Source organism: Pseudopipra pipra, chromosome 5 (assembly GCF_036250125.1).
Source record: "Pseudopipra pipra isolate bDixPip1 chromosome 5, bDixPip1.hap1, whole genome shotgun sequence".
In the NCBI taxonomy this organism is placed as follows: Eukaryota; Metazoa; Chordata; class Aves; order Passeriformes; family Pipridae; genus Pseudopipra; species Pseudopipra pipra.
The window spans coordinates 3,561,621-3,585,967 of record NC_087553.1 but is presented as its reverse complement, the minus strand read 5'-3'; the positions used below and the strand labels follow the sequence as shown (position 1 = coordinate 3,585,967).

Sequence of the window (24,347 nt, the reverse complement as noted above, 5' to 3'; positions counted from 1 at the left end):
CTGCGCTCTGTCAAAACATACTTTTAAGGACAAACATGCTAAGAAAACCTGCAGATCAGACACCAGCCCTGCCCAAGTTCTAATGTTTTCTTCCACATGCCATCAGCTCCCAAATATTACTCCTGCAGAAATGCAAAAGCAAATGGGAGTACGAGTTCTTACCTGCCATCAGAACACATATTCTTCAAAGTGCTCATGCAGCAGGAGTAACAGTGTCAGAACAGATATCTGAGCAGCATGGATTCAGGCTTGAAACCAAATTCCAGCTGATAGTACTTCAGCATCCAGAAATTCAGAAATCTGCATTTTGAAAGCAGTATTTAAGATAACAGTGAAGGATGTTTTCTGGAAGCAGCTCTGCAGGGTTACATTCTCTGGTACAGACAGACCAAGAGGAAGACTTCCTCACAGGCATGCTGGACATGGCTACAACCTTTCTGGGCTTCAGGAGTGGATTTCAACAAAACCTGCAGGGCCAGAGCTCCCTAGAGTGCAGCCAAAGGAGAGGGGGAAATATCTGGGGACAGCCACCGAGCATCACGGTGCCCAGGGACGGAGGCACCTGCAAATGAACCTCTCCCTTGTTCAGGCTCTTTGGCCAGGCCAGGTGAAGATGGGGAATGTTCACAGCTCAAAGTCCTTCTCAGGAATTTTAGTACCTAATTCTTCCCTTTGCATTTGCACACCAGACCCAGGGACGAGGAGAAGACCGTGTGTAGCAGCTCAGAACATTCACCTCTGAAAGGGGAGAGCGGGGTTCTAGGTCTTTCTTTGTTTGAAGGGCCTCAAACCCCATCTTCTACTTTCAGATAAGTATTATCTTAGCTGATTGCATCTATCATTCCTCTTGTCATGAAGCCAAGAATACCCCCAATGTACATTACACTAGAAAAAAAAATGCAAGCGGGATTTTAGCTCTACAAATCCGGTAATTAAAGGCATTCTTATGGTATGGAAGAATTTTCAGTTCTTAATACTGCTTACAGACTTTGGATTAAAAAAAAAAAAAAAATCCTTTCACAGAAATGCTTACACAGCCCTGGCAGCAAAGATGGGAACACAGGAGGCTCTCACTGCAGGTTTCCCATGGCACAGGGAGAAAAGTGTGCACCAGGATCTGCAGAACAGCACTGGGTGCATGGTTAAATTAACTTCCAGAGGGTAAAACACAAAAGCTCTCTCTCAAACACCCTAAAAGACCAACAAGGACTAACTAAACCCAGGACCAGATGCATATCCCTGCATCAGTTACTCAATGGCAGGAAAACAAAGTTAAACCTTCATGAAGCAAATTCCAATCATTTTAGTATTCTCAAAGGATTAAGACAAAAGAGGGAAAAAACCTGAAAACAGACACACCTTCACACTAAATAAACTCAACATATAATTCACTGAGAACCTTTTAGATTTTCTGTATTTTAATATAATGAAATATACCACAGGGACAGTAAGGTTTGAAAAAAGCACTCCAAAACAATACAGTGTATCAGTCTCATTCTAGGACATGCTTTGGACAAGTGCTGGATCATCTCAGTCCAATCTCAGAAGTTCTCTCTATCCTAAATTGCTCTGTGATTCTCACTGCCTGTCAGCACATAAGAACAGGTTACTACAAACACACTAACTGGGAAGTCAAACAGCCAGTGTTTAGCTTACCTGAAGCAACATTTAAGCTGTGGATCAAGTAAGACTGTTCAAATGAATCAGCACCACAAAGTGTTAAAAAGTCCCCACATTTCAGCATCCAGGGAGCAGTGGGATCAGTTAAACTTTCAGTCCTTTTATGCTAAAAGAGAACTATTAGGATTTCTTGCTTCTGCCAACACTCCTTATGATGTTGCAAGATGAGCAGAAAAGTAGAGTGTAGTACAATATAATTGGTGGATAATGTTCAGGCTCCACATTTTTTGCCTCTTTTTTTTTTCTTTTTAAATTCCTTGCAGAGGTCAAGCTGCCCTTCAAGTACCTTATGAAACAGGATTTCACCTTGAAGCCCAACTCGAGTTATCTAATCTATGGTTAGTTTTAACCTTGAAGTTGTCTCTGTCAGACAGAAGTGCCAAGGATGACGCCTTGGCCCAAACACAATGGTAAAAAAAAAATAATCGCTCATTTTGCCAAATGGAGGAGTCCACCACAGAGCAACATTATTTGTACCCTCGCTGAAAAGACACCAGATTCCCCCTAAAACTTCTGAAATAGCCCAGCATGAGGAAGTTTTTCTTAGCATACAACTTATCAGAGCTGCACAAAACTTTAACCTACTTACGTTCTGTGATGTTAGTGCCACCTCACTGCCAGAACATGTGGGAAGAGACTAAAACTGCATCAGCAAAGGTGTAGACTGAGCTTCAGGCTCCATAATCCTTAAACTGGCCTCAGGCAATACCTGTGTAGAGACTACAGGAAACCTCTTGCACAGGTCAATCTACAGTCTCAATATTTAGCCAGCACTGGCACTCAAAAATCCCCAAACCCCACACTCTAAATCCCCTGCATGATCCCAAGAGAACATAAAAATCAGCTCACAGGCCATAATGACTCATTACACACAGGTATTCACTCACTGCAGCAAGAGAAAGCTGAAGAAAATGGGAAACACTAAAACACAGTGTAAAGCCTAATTAAAAATAGGAAATCTTAATTCAATTCAAACCCAGTCCAGCACAAATCGCTGCCAATGGAGCTTGTCATGTAAAACCGTCAGACAGGCACAGCCTCTCACTCCGTGGAGGAATCCATCCAAGTAAGACAAGTGTCAGGTGTCAGGAGAGAGTACTGAGGGAAAAATTTTGTTAAATAGCAAATGTAATGAAAACCAAACCCAACTGCCAAGGGAACACCGTGGCACTCCAGCCCTCCTACCTTAAAACCAGGGAATTCAGCATCACAACCACTTTTCCAAGCTTATCAAGGCATACATGCCCTGTGGTTTTGATACTGAAGGCGAGATGAGATGGCAGCTTTAGTTTAGTCTTCCGTCTTTAAGAAGAACCAGTGCTACTTGACTTTTATTTTCAAAAAAATAAACTGCCCCCAGAACCCCCACCATCTTATACATTCCTAGAAGCTTTAAAGTGAGTGGATACCATATCCATGTGACCAGTAAGCGCTTTATCTCATTATTCCTAAACTTCTGCAAGCTTGTAAGTGCAAACTTAGTCCATAAAGCCTTGCTGGCATAACCAGGAAAAGGACTGTGCTGTTATAACTTATGCCTTTATACCCATTTTATACCCCCATAGAAGGGTCTGCTGAGGCTCAAGGGCATATTTTACCATCGCTATGCGTATCTCAGATTTTGGATGTTGTTTTTTAATATCAGAAGTCATGGATTCAATTCAGAATCTCTGCCTAACACAGCAGACTTCACATGTCGCAGTAAAAAGAATCTAAACCACTTGTGACAGACTATGACACACAGGTCCTTTTCCATGTTATTTTAACATCTCTGTTTTCCTTTACCTGAAAAGCATTTCCATAACATGGAAGTTAGAAGCACCAAGACAGTAAAGAGAAGCTGGTGATTTAGGTAATTCTGTAGGTACTTTTGACACATCTCCCAAGAAAGTAAAGGCATTTGAGATTCCACTGTAAAACTGCATTTTCTAGAAAACCTCTAGAAAATAAAGTTCTCTCTTCAGTTCAGCCACAGTTTTTGCATCAGCTACATACAAGGGCAAGATTTATATCCCCACTTGGATTTGAAAATGGAAAGTTTATTATGTTACTCGCAGAAAATCTGTATTTTCTTCTATCTCAGACCACATGAGCTGTGAGATGGAAATTGCTGCTACTTACAACTTATTTTTCTAGGGATTCCCAAAATTCTCATTTAATTTTTGTGTTCGTACAGTAAAGAAAATATGAGGTTCTTTAGCTATGAAGATGGCAAAGATTCACCCCTCACCCTTTACCCACCACTCAAAAAATCTCCTCCCCCCAAAAAACTCAATCCTCTAAAGAAACTTAAGGGTTTATTGAAGAGATTGAACGCTCAACTGCACAATACACTCCTGATGTTCTTTTCCTTTGTTTCTCTCTAGTAAAACCACTGTACTTGTTCTACAAGGTTAGTGTTTCAGACACAAAATAAACAAGAAAGAAGATTTTTTTTCCTCATCAAATTCTGAAGCAGATTTCAATACCAAGATGTGAAATAGTCTTAAATCTCTCACCAAAAAGCTTTCATTACATATGTTCATCAGAAGTTTACTTCTAGGATTTTTGAGAGATTATTGAATATTACATATAATATTACATATTTTTTGTGGTATTCCAGCCAACACTTTATGCTTATGTGAAAAAGATGATAAAAGTAGGTGTAGGAAAGAGGGAATCACATGTTCTGAATAGTGGGCCAAGATTTACGACTTTATCTGACAAGGACTCCCACACTGCGTTGTGCTTCCCAATCAATAACTTACACAAACCCTCCTGAAAGTCTCTGATAACACTGTGTGTCAAAGATGCTTCTCGTGTGCTCAAATAACCATGTTAAAATGCACATAAAGCATGTAAATACATCCAACAAATTCGAAAAAAACAGGCATTTCTGTCACATTGTAGTCTGAGAGTCTGTACTACCACGTACATTTATTTGTGCCTCCAGCTTGCACTGCCTGTGCATAGGCAAAACCAAGACCTGAGCCAGAGCTACTTTCATCCAGATTATACTTAGAAATACTTTAAAATGGTAAATAAACTTCAATCATTGCAGGACCATCAGCAGAACAACAATTTTCAGCTTCCTGACTATGTGCCTACTTCAGATGCAAGTCTTCTAATATTTATACAAGGATTTGTCCAGAGACAACAAAATAACCTGTTGGTTTCTGCTACAGAAAGAGCACTAACAGCATTTTCTCTTCAAGTAGCATTACAGCTATCTGACACTGTCTGAGCCTCTCTAAACCAAGATAAAAACGTATAGGAGAGCATTATTTTCAGAGGAAAAAATGCAAACCTATCCACAAATGACCATCACCATACAGTCACTCCTCTTCCACTTACTAAAAAACCCTCTGCTTGAGCAGAGTAATTATTATCTGCTTTCCTTTCTGGATAGACAGGGTTCTAAAAACATCTCAATAAAATCTAACAACTTTTTCCAGCATGGAGAAGAGGAGTGGGCCATATATTCACACGGTAGCTATGTTTTAGTTAATCTCTTTTTACCTTTTATATGATAAAGGTTGTCAACAAAATTAAACATCCATTGCCCAAGCATGTTCCAGAACAGGATATCTCTGTTTCAACTAACAACAGCAAATTACTGGCAATATACTTTATGATACTAAATTATTCTAACAGTGATGGAGTCTGTACTTTGCAAGTAAAGTTCTTGGCAAGAGAAGATATAGTGCCAATCTTTATTGCATAATCTATCAGTTTACAAGCTCCTGTTTTCCACTCAAACAAGGAGAGAGCCCCAAGCCTAAAGAGGCTGGAACACATGCTTCACTTCATACATACTGATGGATTCACAGGGAAATTAGGCATGCACATAACACCTTTTGAAAGCAAGGATCTGGCTACAGACACCTTTAAAAACCAGCAGTATCACAGGATGGGTCAGGCTGGAAGGGACCATAGGGGGTCATCTGGTCCCACCTCCCTGCTCAAACTGAGTCATCCCAGAGCACATGGCACAGAATCTCCAGTGAGGGACACTCCACACCCTCTCTGGGCAATCTGTTCAGTGCTCGGTCACTGCACAGCAAAGAAGTTCTTCCTCATGTCCAGGTGGAACTTCCTGGGCATCAGTTCCTGCCCATGGCCTCCCATTACTGGGCACCCCTGAGCAGAGCCTGGTCCATCCTCTGCCCCCTCCCTGCACACACTGACACACATGGATGAGGTCCCCTCTCAGTGTCTCCTCTGGAGGCTGAACAGCCCCAGTTCCCTCAGCCTTTCCTCCCCAGGGAGATGCTCCAGTCCCTGAATCATCTCCACAGCCTCTGCTGGACCCACTCCAGGAGCTCCATGTCCCTCCTGTCCTGAGGAGCCCAGGACTGGACACAGCACTCCAGATGTGCCTCACAGGGCTGAGCAGAGGGGCAGGAAAGTGAAATAAAGTTATAAACTCCTAAACTAAGTTCTGACTTCAGACTGAGTACTTGCACTACAAGTACATGGTTTTTCTCAAGGAAATGCCCAAGTGCACAAATGCACAGACCAATTCCTTGCCAACACCCTGGTTTAAGAGATATTTATCCCAAAAGCATGAAATGAGTATCTCACATGCCCTAAGAAATTGTGCCAATGATGAGGCTACAGGATTCTGAGGAAAGCCATTCCAGACAATCTCCCATTTCACATGCACAACTAAGGTGTTCCCTGAACTCCATGAATACCCCAAAGACACGGCCCTCAAGAGGGAAAGGAGCAAACTGTTTCAATGTACTCAGCTGAGGAGATGCAGCTTAGACAACCCTGCAGTCTGGCTGGGGTAGAAATGCCAATTCAAAGGCCCTCTGGCAAGGGAGAGGCTTTGACCTTACTAAGAAGTGTGCTCATCACTGATCTCTTAAGCAAAAATACAATGCAATGAGTTCTGGCAGTCTAACACTTTGCCTCCCTTCCTTCCTAACAATCCAAATTGATGGGAAAGCCTAGGGATGGAACAGGGAGCTGAAGGGAGAAAAGAAAAAAAAAAACGGGCTGTGTGTGGAAAAAAAAAAAAGCCCCTTAATTTTTAATTTTTGTATTTTGAAAAGGACTGTGCTGGTGAACTGAAAAAGACCACTCCGAAAACAATGATTGTTCTTCATCCAGGACAAAAGGACACACTGAATATTTGTTTTTAGAAGGAATCTGGAATCTTGACCTTTTGGTTTTCTTTGAAAGCACAGGGGCCTTCAGGTTTGGGTTTGGGTTTGTTTTTGGTGGGGCTTTTTTGTGAAGAAACAAAGCCTTGCCATATGGAATTCAAAGGGATGCTTTGTCCAAAATGCAATAATCCTTTTCCAGGTGACAGGTGTGAGGCTTGGCCAGCTCTGTGACAAGCTGTGTGGTTCTACTGCTTCCTGAAGAAGCTTTAAGACTTCAATTAGAAATCTCCTCAGACCTAGGAAAGGTTATACGAAAGAAACCTGAAATGACTCTTGAAAGTACAAAGACTTATAGAGTAAAGTAAGATAGGCATTCACATATTTAGTTATGAATGACCTGAATATTAATTTGGAGGTATTTGTGAGTTTTCTGCAGATTTGACAAGTGAGATGCATTTAAATTTGACTTCATTTAGCTGCTATTTTTTTTTCCTCGCTCCAAGATATCAACTACTAAAGCATGTTTCCTTAACAACTAAAACTCAAAAGGTAAACTTTTATTTCTTTAAAGTCTAGAAATTCTGGTTTTTAAACATTGCTTCCTACAAAGGATAGCTGCACAGTCTCCAGACTTGCCAAACCTTCGTGGAACAAAGAGAAAAGATTGTATCAGAATGACATGCCTCCAAAAAGCTGAGTTTCTTTCCTGCCAGAGAAAGAAATGACTAATGTGCACTGCAATTAGTGTGAAAAACAATACTATCTCTGCAGTTGCAGGCTGGGAAAACTACATTTTGATGTTTACACAGCAGTAAATGAAGTGGGAAAACTTTGAGCTACTGTTAGAAGTTGGGTAATAGGCACATTTTTCCTCTCAAATATTTAATGACAGTGAATCATTAAACACCCCTGAGGTGAGGTCTTCTATATCTTGCTACTGCAAAGACTAGAATATTGCAGGATTCTCCAGTGATCAATAAATTAATAAAAAACAGACTAAGTCAGGTTAACTTTAAATTTAAAGTTAAGAGTCCACAGAAAACACATGATCCCATTCTTTTCACTGCTCTACAGAAAACAACAATCCAGGAAGTAGAGCAGTGAGAGGATGCAAACTTTGCCAATGCTCAATAAATTAATAGGAAAAAACAAAAAAAATCTGAAATGGTTTGCTTGCAACACCCAGGGCTTGGCCAAGGCAACCCATGTCTCAAGAATCAAATATTTTTGAAGCAGAAAAGCCAGGGATTCCTGTCTCTTCATGTAAGTGGCATTTCCACACACCACCCTCCCTGTCATTCATTATCAATAGTTCTGTCCTTCTTTCCAGACATACTGTCTCCACTTACATTCCATTTTCAGTTTGCCCTTGGTTGGCAAGCAAGAGATGAATCTCAACCTTGAAAAACCACTGGTAGAATTTTAATTTGATTTTTTTTAACCATTAGACCAGTATATTTCCTCAGAATCACAGTCACAGAATTCCACTTGAAATGCATTCCAAAACCTTGAAGTACTGGTGCTCCAAATGTAAACAAACCACTCAGATGTGGATATAAAATCCAAGTTTTATGTAAGGACAGATTTACATAAGACAAAGAAAGTGAGGAAAAAGAAGCCTCACGAGCTTCTTTTCATGAGAAAGCAAGAAGCTACATGTAATAAAAATGTGAACAAGTGAGGAAAAGGAAAGAAACAGATGCACAAGCCATGGAATCTTCAGTTTCAGCTCTGCCATCCCACCAGTCTGAACAAGTGCAACACAGATAGCAAGGAAACAAGAGGTACATTGTGCAGTGTTCAACTCAAGAGAGACAAGAGATGAAAAGTATCTCTTGTAATCCAAAGAATGCAGAAAGAGTCAAGGATCCCAGTGATATCACTGTCAAAGGAATCTTATTGGGTTTTTTTTTCCTGTGCTGACTCAATCCAGACAGTAAAAGGTGTGCATGCAGTAAGCAAGGGAAGCAATGAAAATGTGAGAGGCAGCACTTTTCCTTTGAGATTATTTCTCACCTCAACCAGAACTTGCTGGCATGTCAGAGAAAAACTCTCCCTGAAGCACAGATCCTTTTAGAGAGCACCCAGGACCTTGTCCTATCTATTCATTTCTTTCAGCAGATACCACCAGCAAAGATGAATGCAATATCACTGTGCAAAAAACCTGAATGCCTCTGAAATGTCTCTTGAGAAACAAGTTGTCAACTGTATTTAAGACTTTGTGCAAGTTAATGCAATTTAGAGGGTCATCAGACCTACACCGAGCTTCAAAAAAAAAAAAAAAAGTGTATTTTTGTCCACTTCTCATATTTGAAGTTGTGAAAGAAAAGCATTTGCCAAAGTCACTCCTCTGTTCTGAAATCAAGTAGAGACACGACTGAAATTCTAACTTATCAACTGAAAGTTTCATGAAGAAGGGCCCCAAATCACCTACTGCAGCCCCCAAAAATCCTTGTTTTCAAAGTCACAGAGACAACTCCAGAGGATCTACAACACCCAAAGGCTGTAAGAGGCAGCATAGTGGACCAAGACCAGAGGTGTGATGTATTTACTATCATCCACAGGAATTCTCTTCCTTTCTTCAGTCTCCACAGCTGCATGGCAAGGAATTCTACAGATCTAATTCCTGCCAGTATGAAATGACCTGCTTTTGTTTGTTTGTTCTGATCTAGGTTCTGACCAGCTTTATCTGATGTTCACTGGTTCTTGTGCTGCCAGAATGAACAAAACAAGTTCTGTCTGCCTTCACCTCATTCAGCATTTCATAGGCTTCCCTCCCACATTAAGCTGGGGTTTTTTTTGGACTGAAAATTCCTAAATTGCTGAATTGCTCACATCTCTCAACTTTACTACCTTACTCTAAGCATTTTTCAGTTCTAATGCCTTCTCTCCAAGACGAGGGAACCAGGCTGCAAAGACTATCAAAAACATGTAGGAACCACTGATTTATATACATATAACGTTGCTTTTCTTCATTGTTTTATTTATCAACACTGAATAAAAGTGGATTGATCTCTTTTTTTTTTTGAAGTACAAAAATCTGACTCCATGATTTCAGCAGGAAAAAATGTTTTAATAAACCACACACTACAAGCTGACCCTTTGTCTCATGCCCCAAAACAGATAGCAAAAGGAAGTCATATAATAACAACAAATTAGATTAGTGATGCTTATGATGACAAACCAAATTGCTTTATTCAAAACAAGTAGAGGTAAATAAGTAACTCTCCCCATATGAGGATGGGCAAGCACCATCCTGATGAATTTTCAGCAGGCACATACCTTCTGTTCTCACACAATAAAATCATTCAAAGACTGTAACTCACTATGACTTGTTTCAAAGTGACAAATAAAGGAGTGACACTGCAGTCACCTGGCAGATAGCCACAAACTGGCTCCACTGAAAGAAATTTATTCAAATACAGTCAACAACAAATTCTTAAATGTTTTAACTTGGCGGGAGAAAACCTGGCCCAAACACCACTGTGTTCCAAATTTCCTGGAGTTACAGGTTAACATATACATGCTCTGGCTAAATGCCACATGGGAAAAGTGAGAGACCAGTGTCTCTACAAATTCTGCACCCTGTTTTAGCCAGCAGGACAGTCTTCATTGCTGGTACTATTCCACCACACGGAACCGCCACAATCTTTAGCAAGAACATGTTGTTAGTTGCAAGCAGCAATTCCTTCCCTGAAAATGTTTGTTTTAGAAGAAAAATGACCAACTGATGTACATTAAAGAGACATGTAACATGCCTACAATGTGAGACAAAGTACTCTAATGAATAACCCAAAAAAACCCTTCTCAAATACACGACAGCTTAAGACAGTGTCTAAAGCCAGATTCTAAGACAACACAGCATTTTTTATGCTGTACACACTCACACACAAGCTACACTTTGGCAATGCTCCTATATAGCATAGAGTGCATTCTACATATGTGCAGAAGAATTTCTACTAGTTCTACATTATATTAAGGACAATGCAAGTAAATCCTTTCAGTCATGCAATATTACTATCTATCCTTACACAGTTTTTTCTGCAGTAAGATAAAGCTGTTGTACATTTATCCTCATCTGTACTTCTGATACACAGAACTTCAACAAGAGACAAGCTTTCATTTTGGCAAATGACCAGGGAATTTTATTCTCTTTAGTTATAATGTTCCCTCACCTGCTCCAGTTATCAATAGAATAATACTACAGATTGCAGCAGCAGGAGCTGCAGAATGGTAGTCACACACAGAAACACAGGAGGTGTGACTCATATAGAAGTCTACCACTGCAAAGCTGATGTGTACATAAGGTAAACCAGCTTTAAGCAAAGCCTGTCAATGGTGACAAGCCAGAGAAGAAAGTGCGTTCTGAGTTTCTCTCACTTGCTTCATCAATCTCATTTACATCATAAAACAGGGGGCTTGGGGGGGAGGGGGAAATCAAACAGATAAGAAAAGTCATACCAATACATAGTCTGACAGTATATATTTTTACAGCAATGGATTCTAAGTTCTGATATTTCTGATATCAAAAATTAATCATGTTGTCAGGAAAACCATTACCTGCTTCTGTTTACTTTTCCTGTCTGCTTTTCTGGAGTTTTGGCAATGTCTGACTTGCAGAGCTGAGGACAAACCCTTATGCAGAATCACTAAGGCTGGAGAAGACCTCCAAGATCACTGAGTGCAGTCTTGGATCAAACACCACCTTGTCAACTAAACCATGGCACTGAGTGCCACGTCCAGTTGTTCCCTGAACACCTCCAGGGATGGGGCCTCCACCACCTCCCTGGGCAGCCCCTTCCAATGCTTCACCACCCTTTCAGTGAAGAAATTCTTCCTGAAGATCTACTGCCCAATTTGAAGCTTTTTGTTCATAACTTACCTGCAGATGAAAACAGACAGAGATCTTTTTATGCAGTGGGCTTAGAGCGACCTGCTGCTCCAGGCATAAGTGTCAACTCTGCTTGACAGGGTCAGTTCCTAGAAGAAAGAAATTGAAATATTGCTATACATTAGTAAAACTACTTTTTCTTGAGGATAAAGTCCTATTCCCACTCCTCCCTTTTAATGCTTTGGAAAAAAAGTGTGTTCTCCCAGCATCTGTAGATCTATGACAGCCTGCTACATACAAATAGAAGTTTATTTTTAAAAAGTTAGTTCAAAAGAAATGTGGAATACTGAACCTAAATTGCTGCTTCTTATACATTTTCCTGCTATAAATAACCAAGTGTGGTAAACAGCATTTCAACAGCTTTCCAGAAGGCTAGGAAAAAAACTAAGCCCTGTATTAGGTGGTCATGAGCATCTACCACTGCTAAATTGTAAATATAGGAGATTGTGAAATAATCTTTCCTAATTTTCTTTTTAAGGAAAATAATCCTGAGACTGGAGCTGTTCCAGACATAAAAATCTCCAAGTGCCCTCGAACTGCATACCCTGCCTCCCTTGGAGTAGTGAATCACAACCAATAATGCATAAACAGTCACACAAACTAAGCAAAGGGTAACAAATCCCAAACTGCTGATTAAGACTAGTATTAATCAGCTTGGAAGGGATGCTTACTACAGCCATGTTTAACAGCATCATCGTGACAGCCTTACAAACATTGCCTAACACTATGTCATAGTGAGAGGTGGTTGTTTACAAACATTCATCACCAAAGACTTTCTGAACCGTATTTTAAAGGAACTTATCTATTATGTGTAACTCTAAAATGGGAACTTTAGCATAAAAGAACTGATCTATATCAGAAAAACCTGCTTCTAGTATTTTGGCATCTCCTCTTCCACTGTTATCACACACTAAATTTTGTCCAGGCAAAATGTTTGTCTCCCAGTATCTCTCAGAGTTATAAGAAAAGATGCAGTTAAGTACCAACTCCAGCATAAGAATGCTGTAAGAGTTCAAAAAGCAACAAACACCTCTTAAAAATCTGGAAAGAAAGGACTTGCCTGTTGTAAAACACTAGACCATGCACACTGAGCATCAAAGCCCTGCAGGGGTAATTGCTTCTCTCATTATGGCCAAAAACTTCATAATAGGATGTTCAGGAGCTCTGAAAATCTCATATCAAATCATTTTCACCACCACTGACTGAATATGTAGCTTGCACTCACAAACCAGTATTAATTAAATTCCTGGGTTGTCAGAAAATGTTTTGGTGATGTTTTGTGCTCTCCACTCTGTGGACCCACTAACATTTAGTAATGGTTCATCACATGGGCCTTTTACTTCAGCTCTGAAAGGACCATAACAATTTTTGGTGAGTTTATGCCTCTCAGCTGAGAACCTATAATTTCATAGAAGGAAGATATGCTTGTTAAAAATCCCTAATGTATTTGATTGCAGTTCCATTATAAGTCATTGCTTTAGGTTTATTCACCACATAGCCATAACTACAAACAGTCATAGAAAATGCAGAACATTCATTTAACCCTCCACATCAAGTTAGATCCCCAATGCTTAAGCCCCAGTTACTTATACACGTTAGATTAGGAAAATAGATCTGATTTTAGGATACAGATGGTGATTTAGTTAATCCAGAGGCATATATGCTTGAGTTTTGCTGGGGGAGGGAGCAGTAGAGGAGAGAAGTATCATCTCACTCCAAACTATGAAAGCTCAGCTTTGAGATGTTAAAGAGTTGTCTTTAACTATTGCAAACTGATCAACTGCCAATATACAAGCAGTAAACATTTCAGTTGCTGTTCCTTGTTAATTATCCAGGATACTTTACACACCAGCCAAACAATGGATTCTTAACCTGAGAATGGAGCAGCTGTGATGCTGATCCAGCAGCAGGGACCGACACTTCCACTCAAACAGAGCCGCTTTATCTTCTGCTCTATTAAAGCCCTAAAGCTCTTCTCAGACCACTTTGCAAACTGAGTGGGAAGGAGTGAGGATAAGAGCCACATTCTGTCCTTAGGGACCCCTATTAAATCAGATTCCCAACATCAGCCACTTCCTCTTTGTTTTCCTCAAGCCATATGGCTTCCTGACAAAATCTGTACAAACAATAAATCCATTAATCAAGCCACTGCTGGAGGAAAAGCCTTTTTTTTTCCCCTTCCCTTCATCAATCCAGACATTTTAATGGAGATGTTTTATGTATTTTATTTTATGAAAGTCCCAAGGAAAATACTAAAGTAGTCTTTGTTCACACACTGCAGCCTTGTAGGCCAGAGCTGCATTTCTAGTACATACTTGTAGAAGGAGATCTTCGCATGTTAAAATGCAAAGAGACACAGCAATAGAGTCAAACCAGCAAGAAAGGAGTCCAGCCTTGTTGAATATTTAGCAAGGATGCAGTATAAATTGCCACCTGGGCTCCCAAGTATATTGTACCAAAAAGAAAAAAAAAAAGCAACAAAACTTACCGTTTTTTGTAATTAACACAAATAGATAAAACAAGAGAGGCAGCTCTGAAGAGATATGTAGATGTAAATAAATGCCACAAGTAGGCCACGAGCAGTTGAAAGGAAGAGCTTCTTTTAAGAGATGCCACAGAAAAGGACTTTCTTTGCAAGGGGAACCAAGATGACCAGTTCCACACAACACGCTACATGACCTGTTTGGCACCTCTAAACTTGTAAAGTCACACTGGTGACAACGTGCATCTCAGATCACGAGGAAATAAACACCACACATGCAAAGAACTCTATGGTAGGGAGGAAACAGAGAGAGAAGAGTAAGATTTTTAGCTCTTGTAGGTGGGAAAATCCCTTTTTAAGATTAAGACCTGATTTCCTTTGCTTGCAACAGCTTTTTTACAACATCAGATGATTCTCGTACCCTCAGATGTCACTCATAGACATTTACGAAGTCTGTGCTACCTCTGTCTAAGCCAAACAACTACTTGCATCACACCCTGGAGCCTTCACAGCAAAGCAAGGGGTTTCTTAGTGATGATGGGAAAAGGGGGGACCAAGACACAGTTCATCATCTGAATGTATAATGGCATTACCAACAAACTGAACAAGGTTGATATGTTTAAAGACTGTCATAGACTGGCCTGGGTTGGAAGGGATCTTAAAAATCATCTCATTCCAAACCCCTGCCATGGGCAGGGACACCTTCCACTAGCCCAGGGTGCTCAGAGCCCCATCCAACCTGGCCTTCAACACTTCCAGGGATGGGGCAGCCACAGCTTCTCTGGGCAACCTGTGCCTGGGCCTCAACAGGGAAGAATTCCTTCCTAATATCCAACCTAAACCTCCTCTCTGTCAGTGTGAAGCCATTCCCCCTTGTTCTGTCACTCCAGGCCCTTGGAAACAATCTCTCTCCATCTTCCTTGTAGCTCCTTCAGGTTCTGGAAGGTCACAATTAGGTCACCCTGAAGCCTTCTCTTCTCCAGGCTGAACAATCCCAATTCCATGATAATACAAAGTGTCTGATTTGATTATCTCTTCCCACTGATGTTTTTTTCTGAAACTTCTTTGACTAAACATATTAAATCAATAGTCTGCAGTGCAGGAAGAAAACTGGGAAGAACAAGAAACTGCTTTCAAACTCAAGTGGTCTCTTTCAGTCACACATTTCCAAAGCAACTGCGACCCTTCCACTCACACAGAAGGAAAACTAGACTGGCGTGGTAACAAATCTTTTTACCTTAAAATCATGTTTTATTTTCTTCACAGGTGTTCTGTAGCTTACTGGGTTATCAAAACTATGTCATAATTCATGTCAACCAAAGTAACCCTGTGTTTAGATGAAGTTCAGGAAACACAAAGCAGTTTATGACACTGACAAAAACCTTACAGAGAAAGCACTAAAAAAAAAAAAAAAAAAAAGAGGAGTGAAGTTTGCTTTCAAAAACTTTAGGTGGGTTTTTTGTCTTTTTTTGGGGGTTTAGTGGTTGTTTGCTTTTTTTTAAATACAGGAAAACAGCATCTTCATTAAAAGCAGGGAATCTTTAAAATTAAATCCCTTTCAGTCTTTGTTGAAGTTAAGTAACAATTAGCCATTAAAAAAAATAAAAATGAAAGCGTAGCCTTCAAATTTCGCGTCATTATCTCCAAGGAGACACATCTGTAATTTTAACAAGGTCAGAACATTTCAGTCAGTTCCTTTGGGTAATGGATGATACACAGGGAGCCTACACCACCATGAATTATTAGCTTTGAGGCCACAATCTGAAAAGATGCACCATCATATTCAAAGTACAGATGGATTAGTAAATGTCTTGAGGTAGTGGTGGTGAAAGGTATGTTTGTTTTGGACAGAGCAGTGAGGAGGATCAGGTGCTGCAAGTTAGGGAGGCCTTTTACCACATCTGGGTCAGATGGTCTCAATTATCCTCTCATCGCTGTTAATCAGAAGTCCTCCTTCAGCAGCTCTATAATGACCTGTGTAAAAGTACATCTGGCATTGGTGTTTGGCTTCTAGCAAGGAAAAAAGCTCGCTGGTCACAAATCAGTGCAAGCAGCACCCTGGCTGGAAGCGTTTTAAAAGCCTGTGGCAAGTGCAAAGTGGTGTCTCCACATCAAGTGTGAAAGTGGAACACAGGAAATGTTGACAAGAGAATTTAAGTGTGTACCAGTGGGAGAAGGTCCTGCTACATCAACTGTTCTGCTCTTTCTGACCCTATGGATAAACAGCAGGTGCTCCCAAATTAACAGGATCTGTTAATCGGCCTGTTTTGGCTACTGCTCTTAATTGTGGGGACAAAACTGGAAGCAAGACACTTTATTAAGAGAATACAAAGAACATCAAGCTGTTTGTCTTCACTGACTTGTTCATATCCTCACCTGACTGCAGAAGATCAAAGGGGTTTACTCCCATCTTCCTCTGAGCAACCCCACACCTCAACCAGAATTAAGAGAGGACTTGTCCAGCCCAGACTTCACTGCACCATTAATCCCACATCTACTTGTGTCCTTTTTGTCTGGAGCACTCAAGTCCTGCTTACCTGAGTGAGAAGCCTACATCTGTGATTCCCATATAGCTTTGTGTGTGTTTGCTTTTTAAAAACCATATCCTGCATTATCAGGAGCAAAAGCATTTACATCCCTTTCCATATGAGCCAGAGAAGAAGTTGCTTCTTTGTTACTACTATTAAGATCTTCTCAGAAAGAGAAAAAAGTTGGATAATATCTTCAAATTCAACCCTGAATTACTCCCTCAGGCTCTACTGAATGTTGAAAAGTAAGTGCTACAAAAACATGTTGATACATAAACCAAAAAGAGTGAAATGAATATTATGAAGCAGTTTGATATAAAAGAAAAGTTTTAACTGTGATCTTCAGAGTTCTGCCCATCATTTTTCTCCTTGCAAGTGTGTGAAGGGCATTTTCTTTCCAGGAACAACAGGTTTGAATTTATTTAATGCAGTTTTAAGCCTTCAGAGTTACAGCTGTTGGGAAAAGAGAGAGAAGGAGTTTACATTCCTGCCTTACCCATACAATTTCACTCTTGACTATTAATTCTTCAAGCACAGCAAAAAACTCTTGCCATGCCTACATATGACTAAATATTTTGCACCAATTCTCCAAAAAGCATATATGAGAAAGCATACTTAAAGAGAAAGTGATTGAGTAATACACTTGAGTGCCTTTTAACAGAAATCAGAATTAGGTCTGTGTATTCATACATCCATTGAGCTGTTTGGGTTGTAGAGGTTATCAGAAAGCACATTGAATTAGCTCCTGTTATTAATTGTAGCTGGTAGAACCATAGGAGGGCATTTTAAAAAGCACAATTCAAGTTAAAACATGTATGTCACTAATCATGCACATCTCTGAAAAAGTACAGTTGGGCAAGTCATCCAGGTATTTAGGCAACATAAAAGTGGTAGCACATAAAACCAGTAGCATGATGATGTTGCATTTGCTTTCATTTCATTCCTTTAGGATAAGTCTGGTTGACAGCAATTGCAAAAAAAAAAAAAATGGAATAAAATTCTGGTTTATTTGCACCAGTGGAGTTAAGGACAAGTAGAACTAATGAAAAATGATGGGGCTCTGAGCAACCTGGGCTAGTGGAAGGTGTCCGTGCCCATGGCAGGGAGTTGGAATAAGATGATCTTTAAGGTCCTTTCCAACCCAAACCACTCTGATTCCACAATTCCTTTGCCACTGAGCTGACCATGCAGCCTGTGTTTGCACTACAGGCAGAATCCAACAGTCCCTTCAGATTGTTTAAACAGTCGATATTGCAGTTCCTGAGTAAACAATTCTCCACTTCCCAGGCACTGCCAGACAATTTTGATTTCCACATCATATCAATTTATAGTCAGTTCTGGAGAGCCTGTTCTATTTCTAAAAATCATGAAGGACTGCTGCTATCTTAGCAAGCAAAGGCTGTTCTTTTCTGCTACCATAGGTTGTTTACACATTGTAGGATCATTTAGCCTGGTTTTATATGAGCACTGAGGTAACAGTAGTTTGCGGAGTCCGCATCAGGAACATAAAATAATTAAGATACCAGGATTAAGCAGTCACCGCAGATAATTTGTAAATTCGAAATGGTTCAGTTTAGCATTAACCCAAACCAACAAAAAAAAAAAAATTCAGTTTCAAGTCAGTTTTGTCTTTAACATCATCAGGAACATCCAACATTGCTCTGCGTTTCCAACTAACCCCTTCTACACGAGGAAGTTCTTATGCAAACCAGTGATTTTCCAAAGGGTTTAAAGGTTAACTTCAATCACCCTTTGCTTGGCAAAAAGAGTTATAAGTCACTGCTAATAACCCCCCCAAATTCCAGCATTCTTACACAGGACAAAGCAAAGGACTTAAGACAGTGCTCAGTAGCAGCAAAAACTGTGGGAGACAGAAACCCAGCCCCTTTTCCAAAGGCCTACAGTGCTCTCTTTTGTGATTGCCATCTTGCAGATGACAAACCATTTTCAAATCATGAGAAACATCAAAAGCCCACCTCTTTGCTGTGCCTTTGCACACAAGGCAACGTTAAAGTGCTCAAGAGTCAAAGAGACTTCATATCATCCATATGTTAAGAGAACTTAATTTCAGAAGATGTTTTTAAAAAAACTTCACTAATTTAAGAGGGGGTTTTGTGCTTATGCACATGAAAAAGTAGAAGACAACAAATCATTTTGTTGTATACGTTGAAACACCCTCAAAGTAACTCGATTTCAGTATAAGAATAATATAGCAAGTTTGTTAAGTAATAATTTTTTTCAGGTAACTTGTGTCTGCAAATAGTCAGCTCCTATCTAATGAACTTGAAATGTCTCTAACTGAAAGTCCATGCTGGATAATAACAGGTAAAATATTGAAGTGTACAGCTGCTATGAATTTCATGGCTGTAGGAAGGCACAGATGGCACCTGCAGAAAGCAGAGTCGGGCCTGCAAGCTTGATTTCCAGCTGCCTCCACAAGCATTTGTCCTTGCTGAGGATGAGCACCCTCCATGAGACCTTCATCCAACACCCACGTGTCCCCCCTCCCTGAGCATGTGAGGGGGATTATAATGCACCACTTCTTAATTGTTACTAACCAAAGGAATAAGCATTTTATTGCAGCTACTGCTATTACATAGATTTCTTTTTGTTTGGAGCTTTCATTTCTTACTTTGTTGTGTAGCCAATAGATGCCAAACTACCTTTTTCTTTTCCTTGCAATCAGCTGTGAGTCAATGGAAGACAAAGAGCTGATTTTTGCTGGGTTTCCTGCACTCTGTCAAAGGAAATTTAATCAGTGTCAAGTGCACTTGGACCTTGCAGAGATGCAAGTGTGAGGCACATGTGAGAGAAAGTTTATTTCTCCATCTCAACCCATTACCTCCTTCTCAACCAGCACTAAGTGAAGCCACAGTATTTTGTCTCAATGAAGACATTAACTTAAGAAAAACCCTGTAGAAAGTGATCACAACAACAGTTTCAGCACTAATCATCATCTCTAGTTGGACGCTAACTGGTAGTTAAATAGCACCTGGGAGATATGAGGGCCAACTAAGCACCAGCTACCAGGAAATGCCCCGAGGCAATTTATGCCATTAAAGTCCTTGAAATTTATTTATTTGATAGTGTAAAGGTAAATAGCAAGTTCTTGCGTCATCTACTACAAAACTTAATTTGTGTCACTGGCAATATAAATCAACATTTAAAAGGCCACTAGTAACCAAAAGGAAAGCAACATTTTCCAGCCCAAGATTACTTTAAGTTTATAATTAATGAAAACATGCCTGGAATTTAGTTCCTAGTTCACAACGACAGGATGACTAGGTCTTTAAATCACCCAGAATTATAACATCTAACTCACTCAGGGGGATAAACAAACAAACAAAACAAAACCAACCACAGGGCTAAATCTAAAGATCCTAACTCAGAAGCACAGAAAAATCAGATGTTTTCAGCAATTAACTATAGAAAATGTTGGGCTGCTCATCTCAGAAAGGAAAAAAAAAAAAAAAACAAAAAACAAATAAAAGAGATAAATCTCAAGATATTCTGCCTACAGTGGAGGGGAACAACCAACCCTGAAGATACTCTATGAGGCTAAGCAAACTTTAAATGTATGTAGGTGGCATTACTTTAAGCAGAGTTTAAGATATAAAAAATATAGCAACTTGTGATCTAAGTAAATTGAACCTGGCAGATTATTAGCTCACTGCTTCTGCTCTCCTGTGAGAGGTTCTACAGCTCAGCTCATGGTACAGGCTGGTGCTGTCACTTTTAAATCAATCTCTTCACATCTCAAACCACTGTGGTTGTTAAGTGCAAATAATTAATTGTGGCTGTAATGAAAAGAATAAGCCTAAGTTTTTGTACACAAACATGACCCCTACCATTCAGTATTTGAATTCTCTGAAAAAGGTACATTTTTTGGGGGTAAATCCAAGGTATGGGATGAGAGACAGGGAGAAGATATTTTTATAGATGGCTGCTCAAGATCAGTAGGTCAAATAAAAAATAGGAGGTAACCATAAAAAGGTTTGTCACAAAGATAATGGGTTGGTTAAAAAGTATGTTGTATAACAAAGTGAAAATAAATGTAAAAGCTTAGTGTCATCCCTGCCCATGGCAGGGGGATTGGAACCAGCTGATCTTTAAGGTCCCTTCTAACACAAACTATTCTGTGGTTCTATGCTAACCAGACTCCAAGCATTGGAACAACAGAAAGAGACAACCTTCATATTCCCTAAGGCCTTTTCTTCTCAGAAAGCATTTCCTTACTTCAAGTTCTTTTTTCAAATTTTTCCTAACTGACTAATCAACTCCTCACATTAACTCCAGAATCAGACCAAGGCAGAAGTCAACACTTTTTCAAAGACCTTTCCTTACAGCTGAACAACCAGTTACTTATTTACTTCCTTTGTTTGGTTGGTTTTGGTAAGGGACCATTACCTCAAATTAAGTGCTCAACACAAGCCAGGGGAAATGGAAAGTTTTCCTCTGAAGTTCAAAAGCAGGATTCAGATCCTGCTGCCACTAGCAGAATAAACAAGAAAAGAATCAAGATAAAGAGAAAAGCAGCAATAAAGCCCATCATGTCAGTTTTGCTGTTTTCAGACTTCCCTGGCAAGGTCTTTCCCTTGATTTCGAGCACTGGCCAGCAAAATTCCCCAAATTCCCTTTGAAAAGGTACCATGCACTGTAAAAACATGCGGGAGGTCTAAACTTCTGCAGCTCAAAGTCAAAGAGCTGCAAACACACGAGACCAACACGCTGTGAAGATGTACTGCAGTGTTAACGTGCCAGATGTAAACACCAGCACATGGGCAGATTTACTCTTTCCCCACAGCAACGCCCTCCTTGGAATGCATGAGGCTTCCATTGACATTGGCTGCTTCCCAGGAGCAGTGTGACAACTCTCAGGTAGGGGTAAAAAAAGGCAATTTCAGACATCCATTCCTGAATCTGGAGATCCTCCTCTGGTTCTCAGAGCACCATTCAGTCAAGGGAGATCTGAAGTTACATGGCCAAACAATAAGCTGTCTAGATCCTGCTAATATATGACAATAAGTCTGCTTTCAAGACTTTGCCATTTTTTCATGTGTTTTTAATCAAAGCTCTTTTTTCAACTACATCTAGACATGATTTCATAAATTCCTCTCCTCCCCAAACTCAGTTTACCAACCTGCAAATGTTTCTTTGTAAGGTCTTACAAATCTAAATCACAGTATCATGGACTGCCTTGGGTTGGAAGGGACCTTAAAGATCATCTCATTCCAACCCCCTGCCATGGGCAGGGACACTTCCCACTATCCCAGGTTGCTCAGAGCCCCATCCAGCCTGGCCTTGGACACTTCCAGGGCTGGGGCAGCCACAGCTTCTCTGGGCAACCTGTGCCAGGGCCTCCCCACCCTCAAAGGGAAGGATTTTTTTGGATCCCATTCAAATTGCACCAATTCTGATGAGCCTTGACACTTTCAATTTCCAGAATTCCAATCAAAATCAAGAAACAACTAATTAAGGCCTCAGAGCTTCATTCTTGAGAGCGAACGGAATCCACCTACACACAAAACCTTCAAAATAGTCAATAGCAAAGTGTGGATATTTTCCAAAACCAACACTCACAATCAATGAAACAGTTTCTGAAATGGCAAATGTAACAGACAAAAAGAGGCTGAACAGGATGCTATGACCTTCTTCAAAAAAGACAGAGACTAACAAAGTTAAAAGGCTTTTGGGGGATAAGAGATGCACATCTTGTTTCTATAAAAAGTATTTTATAGAAAACATACTTAAAAATATTCTCTTTCTACTACATCTAAGCAGGATGAGTACACTGAGTAAATGAAGTAGTTGAAACATAAAAAAAAACAAAACAAAAAGTCTGAGTAGGAGAGTTGCATAGTGACCAAACTCTCCATCATGAAGCTGCAGGACAGTGCAAATTATTTGAGGAAAGCTGTATTTTTCCTCCTTATGCTTCATATAATGTAACAATCTGTAGATATCAAGTGGAAACTAACGAAACAACCTGAACCAAAAGGTACCCCCAATACCTGAGCTATCCCATGACAGGATAGCTGTGAGCTGAACGAGAAAATCCACACACAAATCTTTTTATATTCACTCAAGGCACACACTGACCATGAAGTCATCCAGTTCCTTCACTCCTATGCTGATTCCCACGGTGACATAGGACAATTCTATCTCCAGAGACCAGTACAAACCAGTAGTTTGATAGCATCAATCCCCAAACCAAGTAGGGAGTTGTAACAGCTACAAAGAGCCTCAATGATGCCCTTAAGTGGGCAATATTTCATATATTAGGCCCTTATGGAAGTGTCATATAGGCACCTAAAGTTCCATTGGGCAAAAATACAGATATCCCCAAAGGGTCTGCATTTGTTTTCCTTTTTTTTTTCTTCTATTTTCTTTCTTGTTGCAGCATCAAGTGAAATCCTTACTGCTTCCTTTTTAAATAAATGCTTTGTGAAAAAAACACAAAGCACAGTCAAGTTATTAATATTAATCCTTAAGTATTACATTAAGAACACACCAATTCATTTGACTTAGCATGGTTACACATTATAACTATAAAAAGCTTTAAAGTACATTTACATAGTTTCTAAGATTAAACAAATATTAAATGAAAATACAACTTTATGGTTAGAAAATGGGCCACTTTTCAACACATTAATGAGATTTTAATTGTTTGAGTTAAAAGCAACATTCAAACATTTTTACTAGGTATTGCTGGACAACGTCTCAGTTCAGGCAGGCTCTCCAGTTGGAAAGAAGAGGCATCTACAGCAATGAAAATTTTATTCAGCGTCATAAAAGAGTATCAACCTATAGCTCTTTCCATAATACAATACACCAGTTGCACACAATATTAAAATTCAGCTACAGTGATTAAGAATTCTCTTTACTGACAGAAGCACAAAAAATTATTCATTTTTCACCTGATCAACTGCAGCTAAATAATTCCATACTATAGAATGAAAGGTGGTTTTCTGCCATAGCATCAGCTGCCTGTGTTGAGACTTCCCTACCAGAGTTTAACTGAAACTACTGGTAATGAGAATTTTTGGAATAAAGCTCTACAAACCAGCTACAAGGGTATAACCTTGACTTTCCAAGTGGATGCTCTGTGCTAAATAAAGCAAGCACGGGATAACACTAATGGGCAGAAGCACTCCCAACTTACCTATCATTTAACAGAAGACACATATTTTGCTCTCAAAATCTAACAGTTTAGGTTAGTACCAGTTTCCTTTGCCAAACTGCTTTCAGGAACACTGTAGCTAATTGTTCTTTGTGTTAGGCCAGGTCTGTGAGGCATGACTACAAGAACAATAATTCTGTGTGTCTCTGATTATCACAGGAAAGGTAATAAGTCTTCCAAAAGGACTAGACAAATGCAGCTGGCAAAGCATTCAATAACGTTTTGAAACATTCACAGGAGGGGTTCAGAAGTGATCTAAGGGGGGAAAAAATCAACACCAAACCACTGGCTTTCAAACCTGTGCTACACAGAAATCAAATGTGAGTGCACTCACTGCTCAGCATGGCCTCTTATCAGCATTTTCAGGAGCAAGTAACAAGCAACAGTTCCTCTTGGAACCGATGGAAAGGTCTAATAACAGACCCACAGCATTCACAGCATGCACAAAACAAAACAAACCCCAAAAAACTCACAGCACAAACACCCCAGGAGT

At 39.9% G+C, this 24,347-nt stretch overlaps 1 protein-coding gene across 2 annotated transcripts in view; it reads right to left on the bottom strand.

Moving 5' to 3' along the window:
• The window catches only part of RASSF8 (Ras association domain family member 8), an 82,509-nt gene that overhangs the window by 34,633 nt on the left and 23,529 nt on the right, over positions 1 to 24,347 (bottom strand). For both annotated transcript variants that reach the window (XM_064654167.1, XM_064654166.1), the window contains exon 2: positions 11,656 to 11,753. The gene's annotated coding sequence lies outside the window, so the exon portion shown is untranslated. The remainder of the gene's footprint in view (positions 1 to 11,655; positions 11,754 to 24,347) is intronic.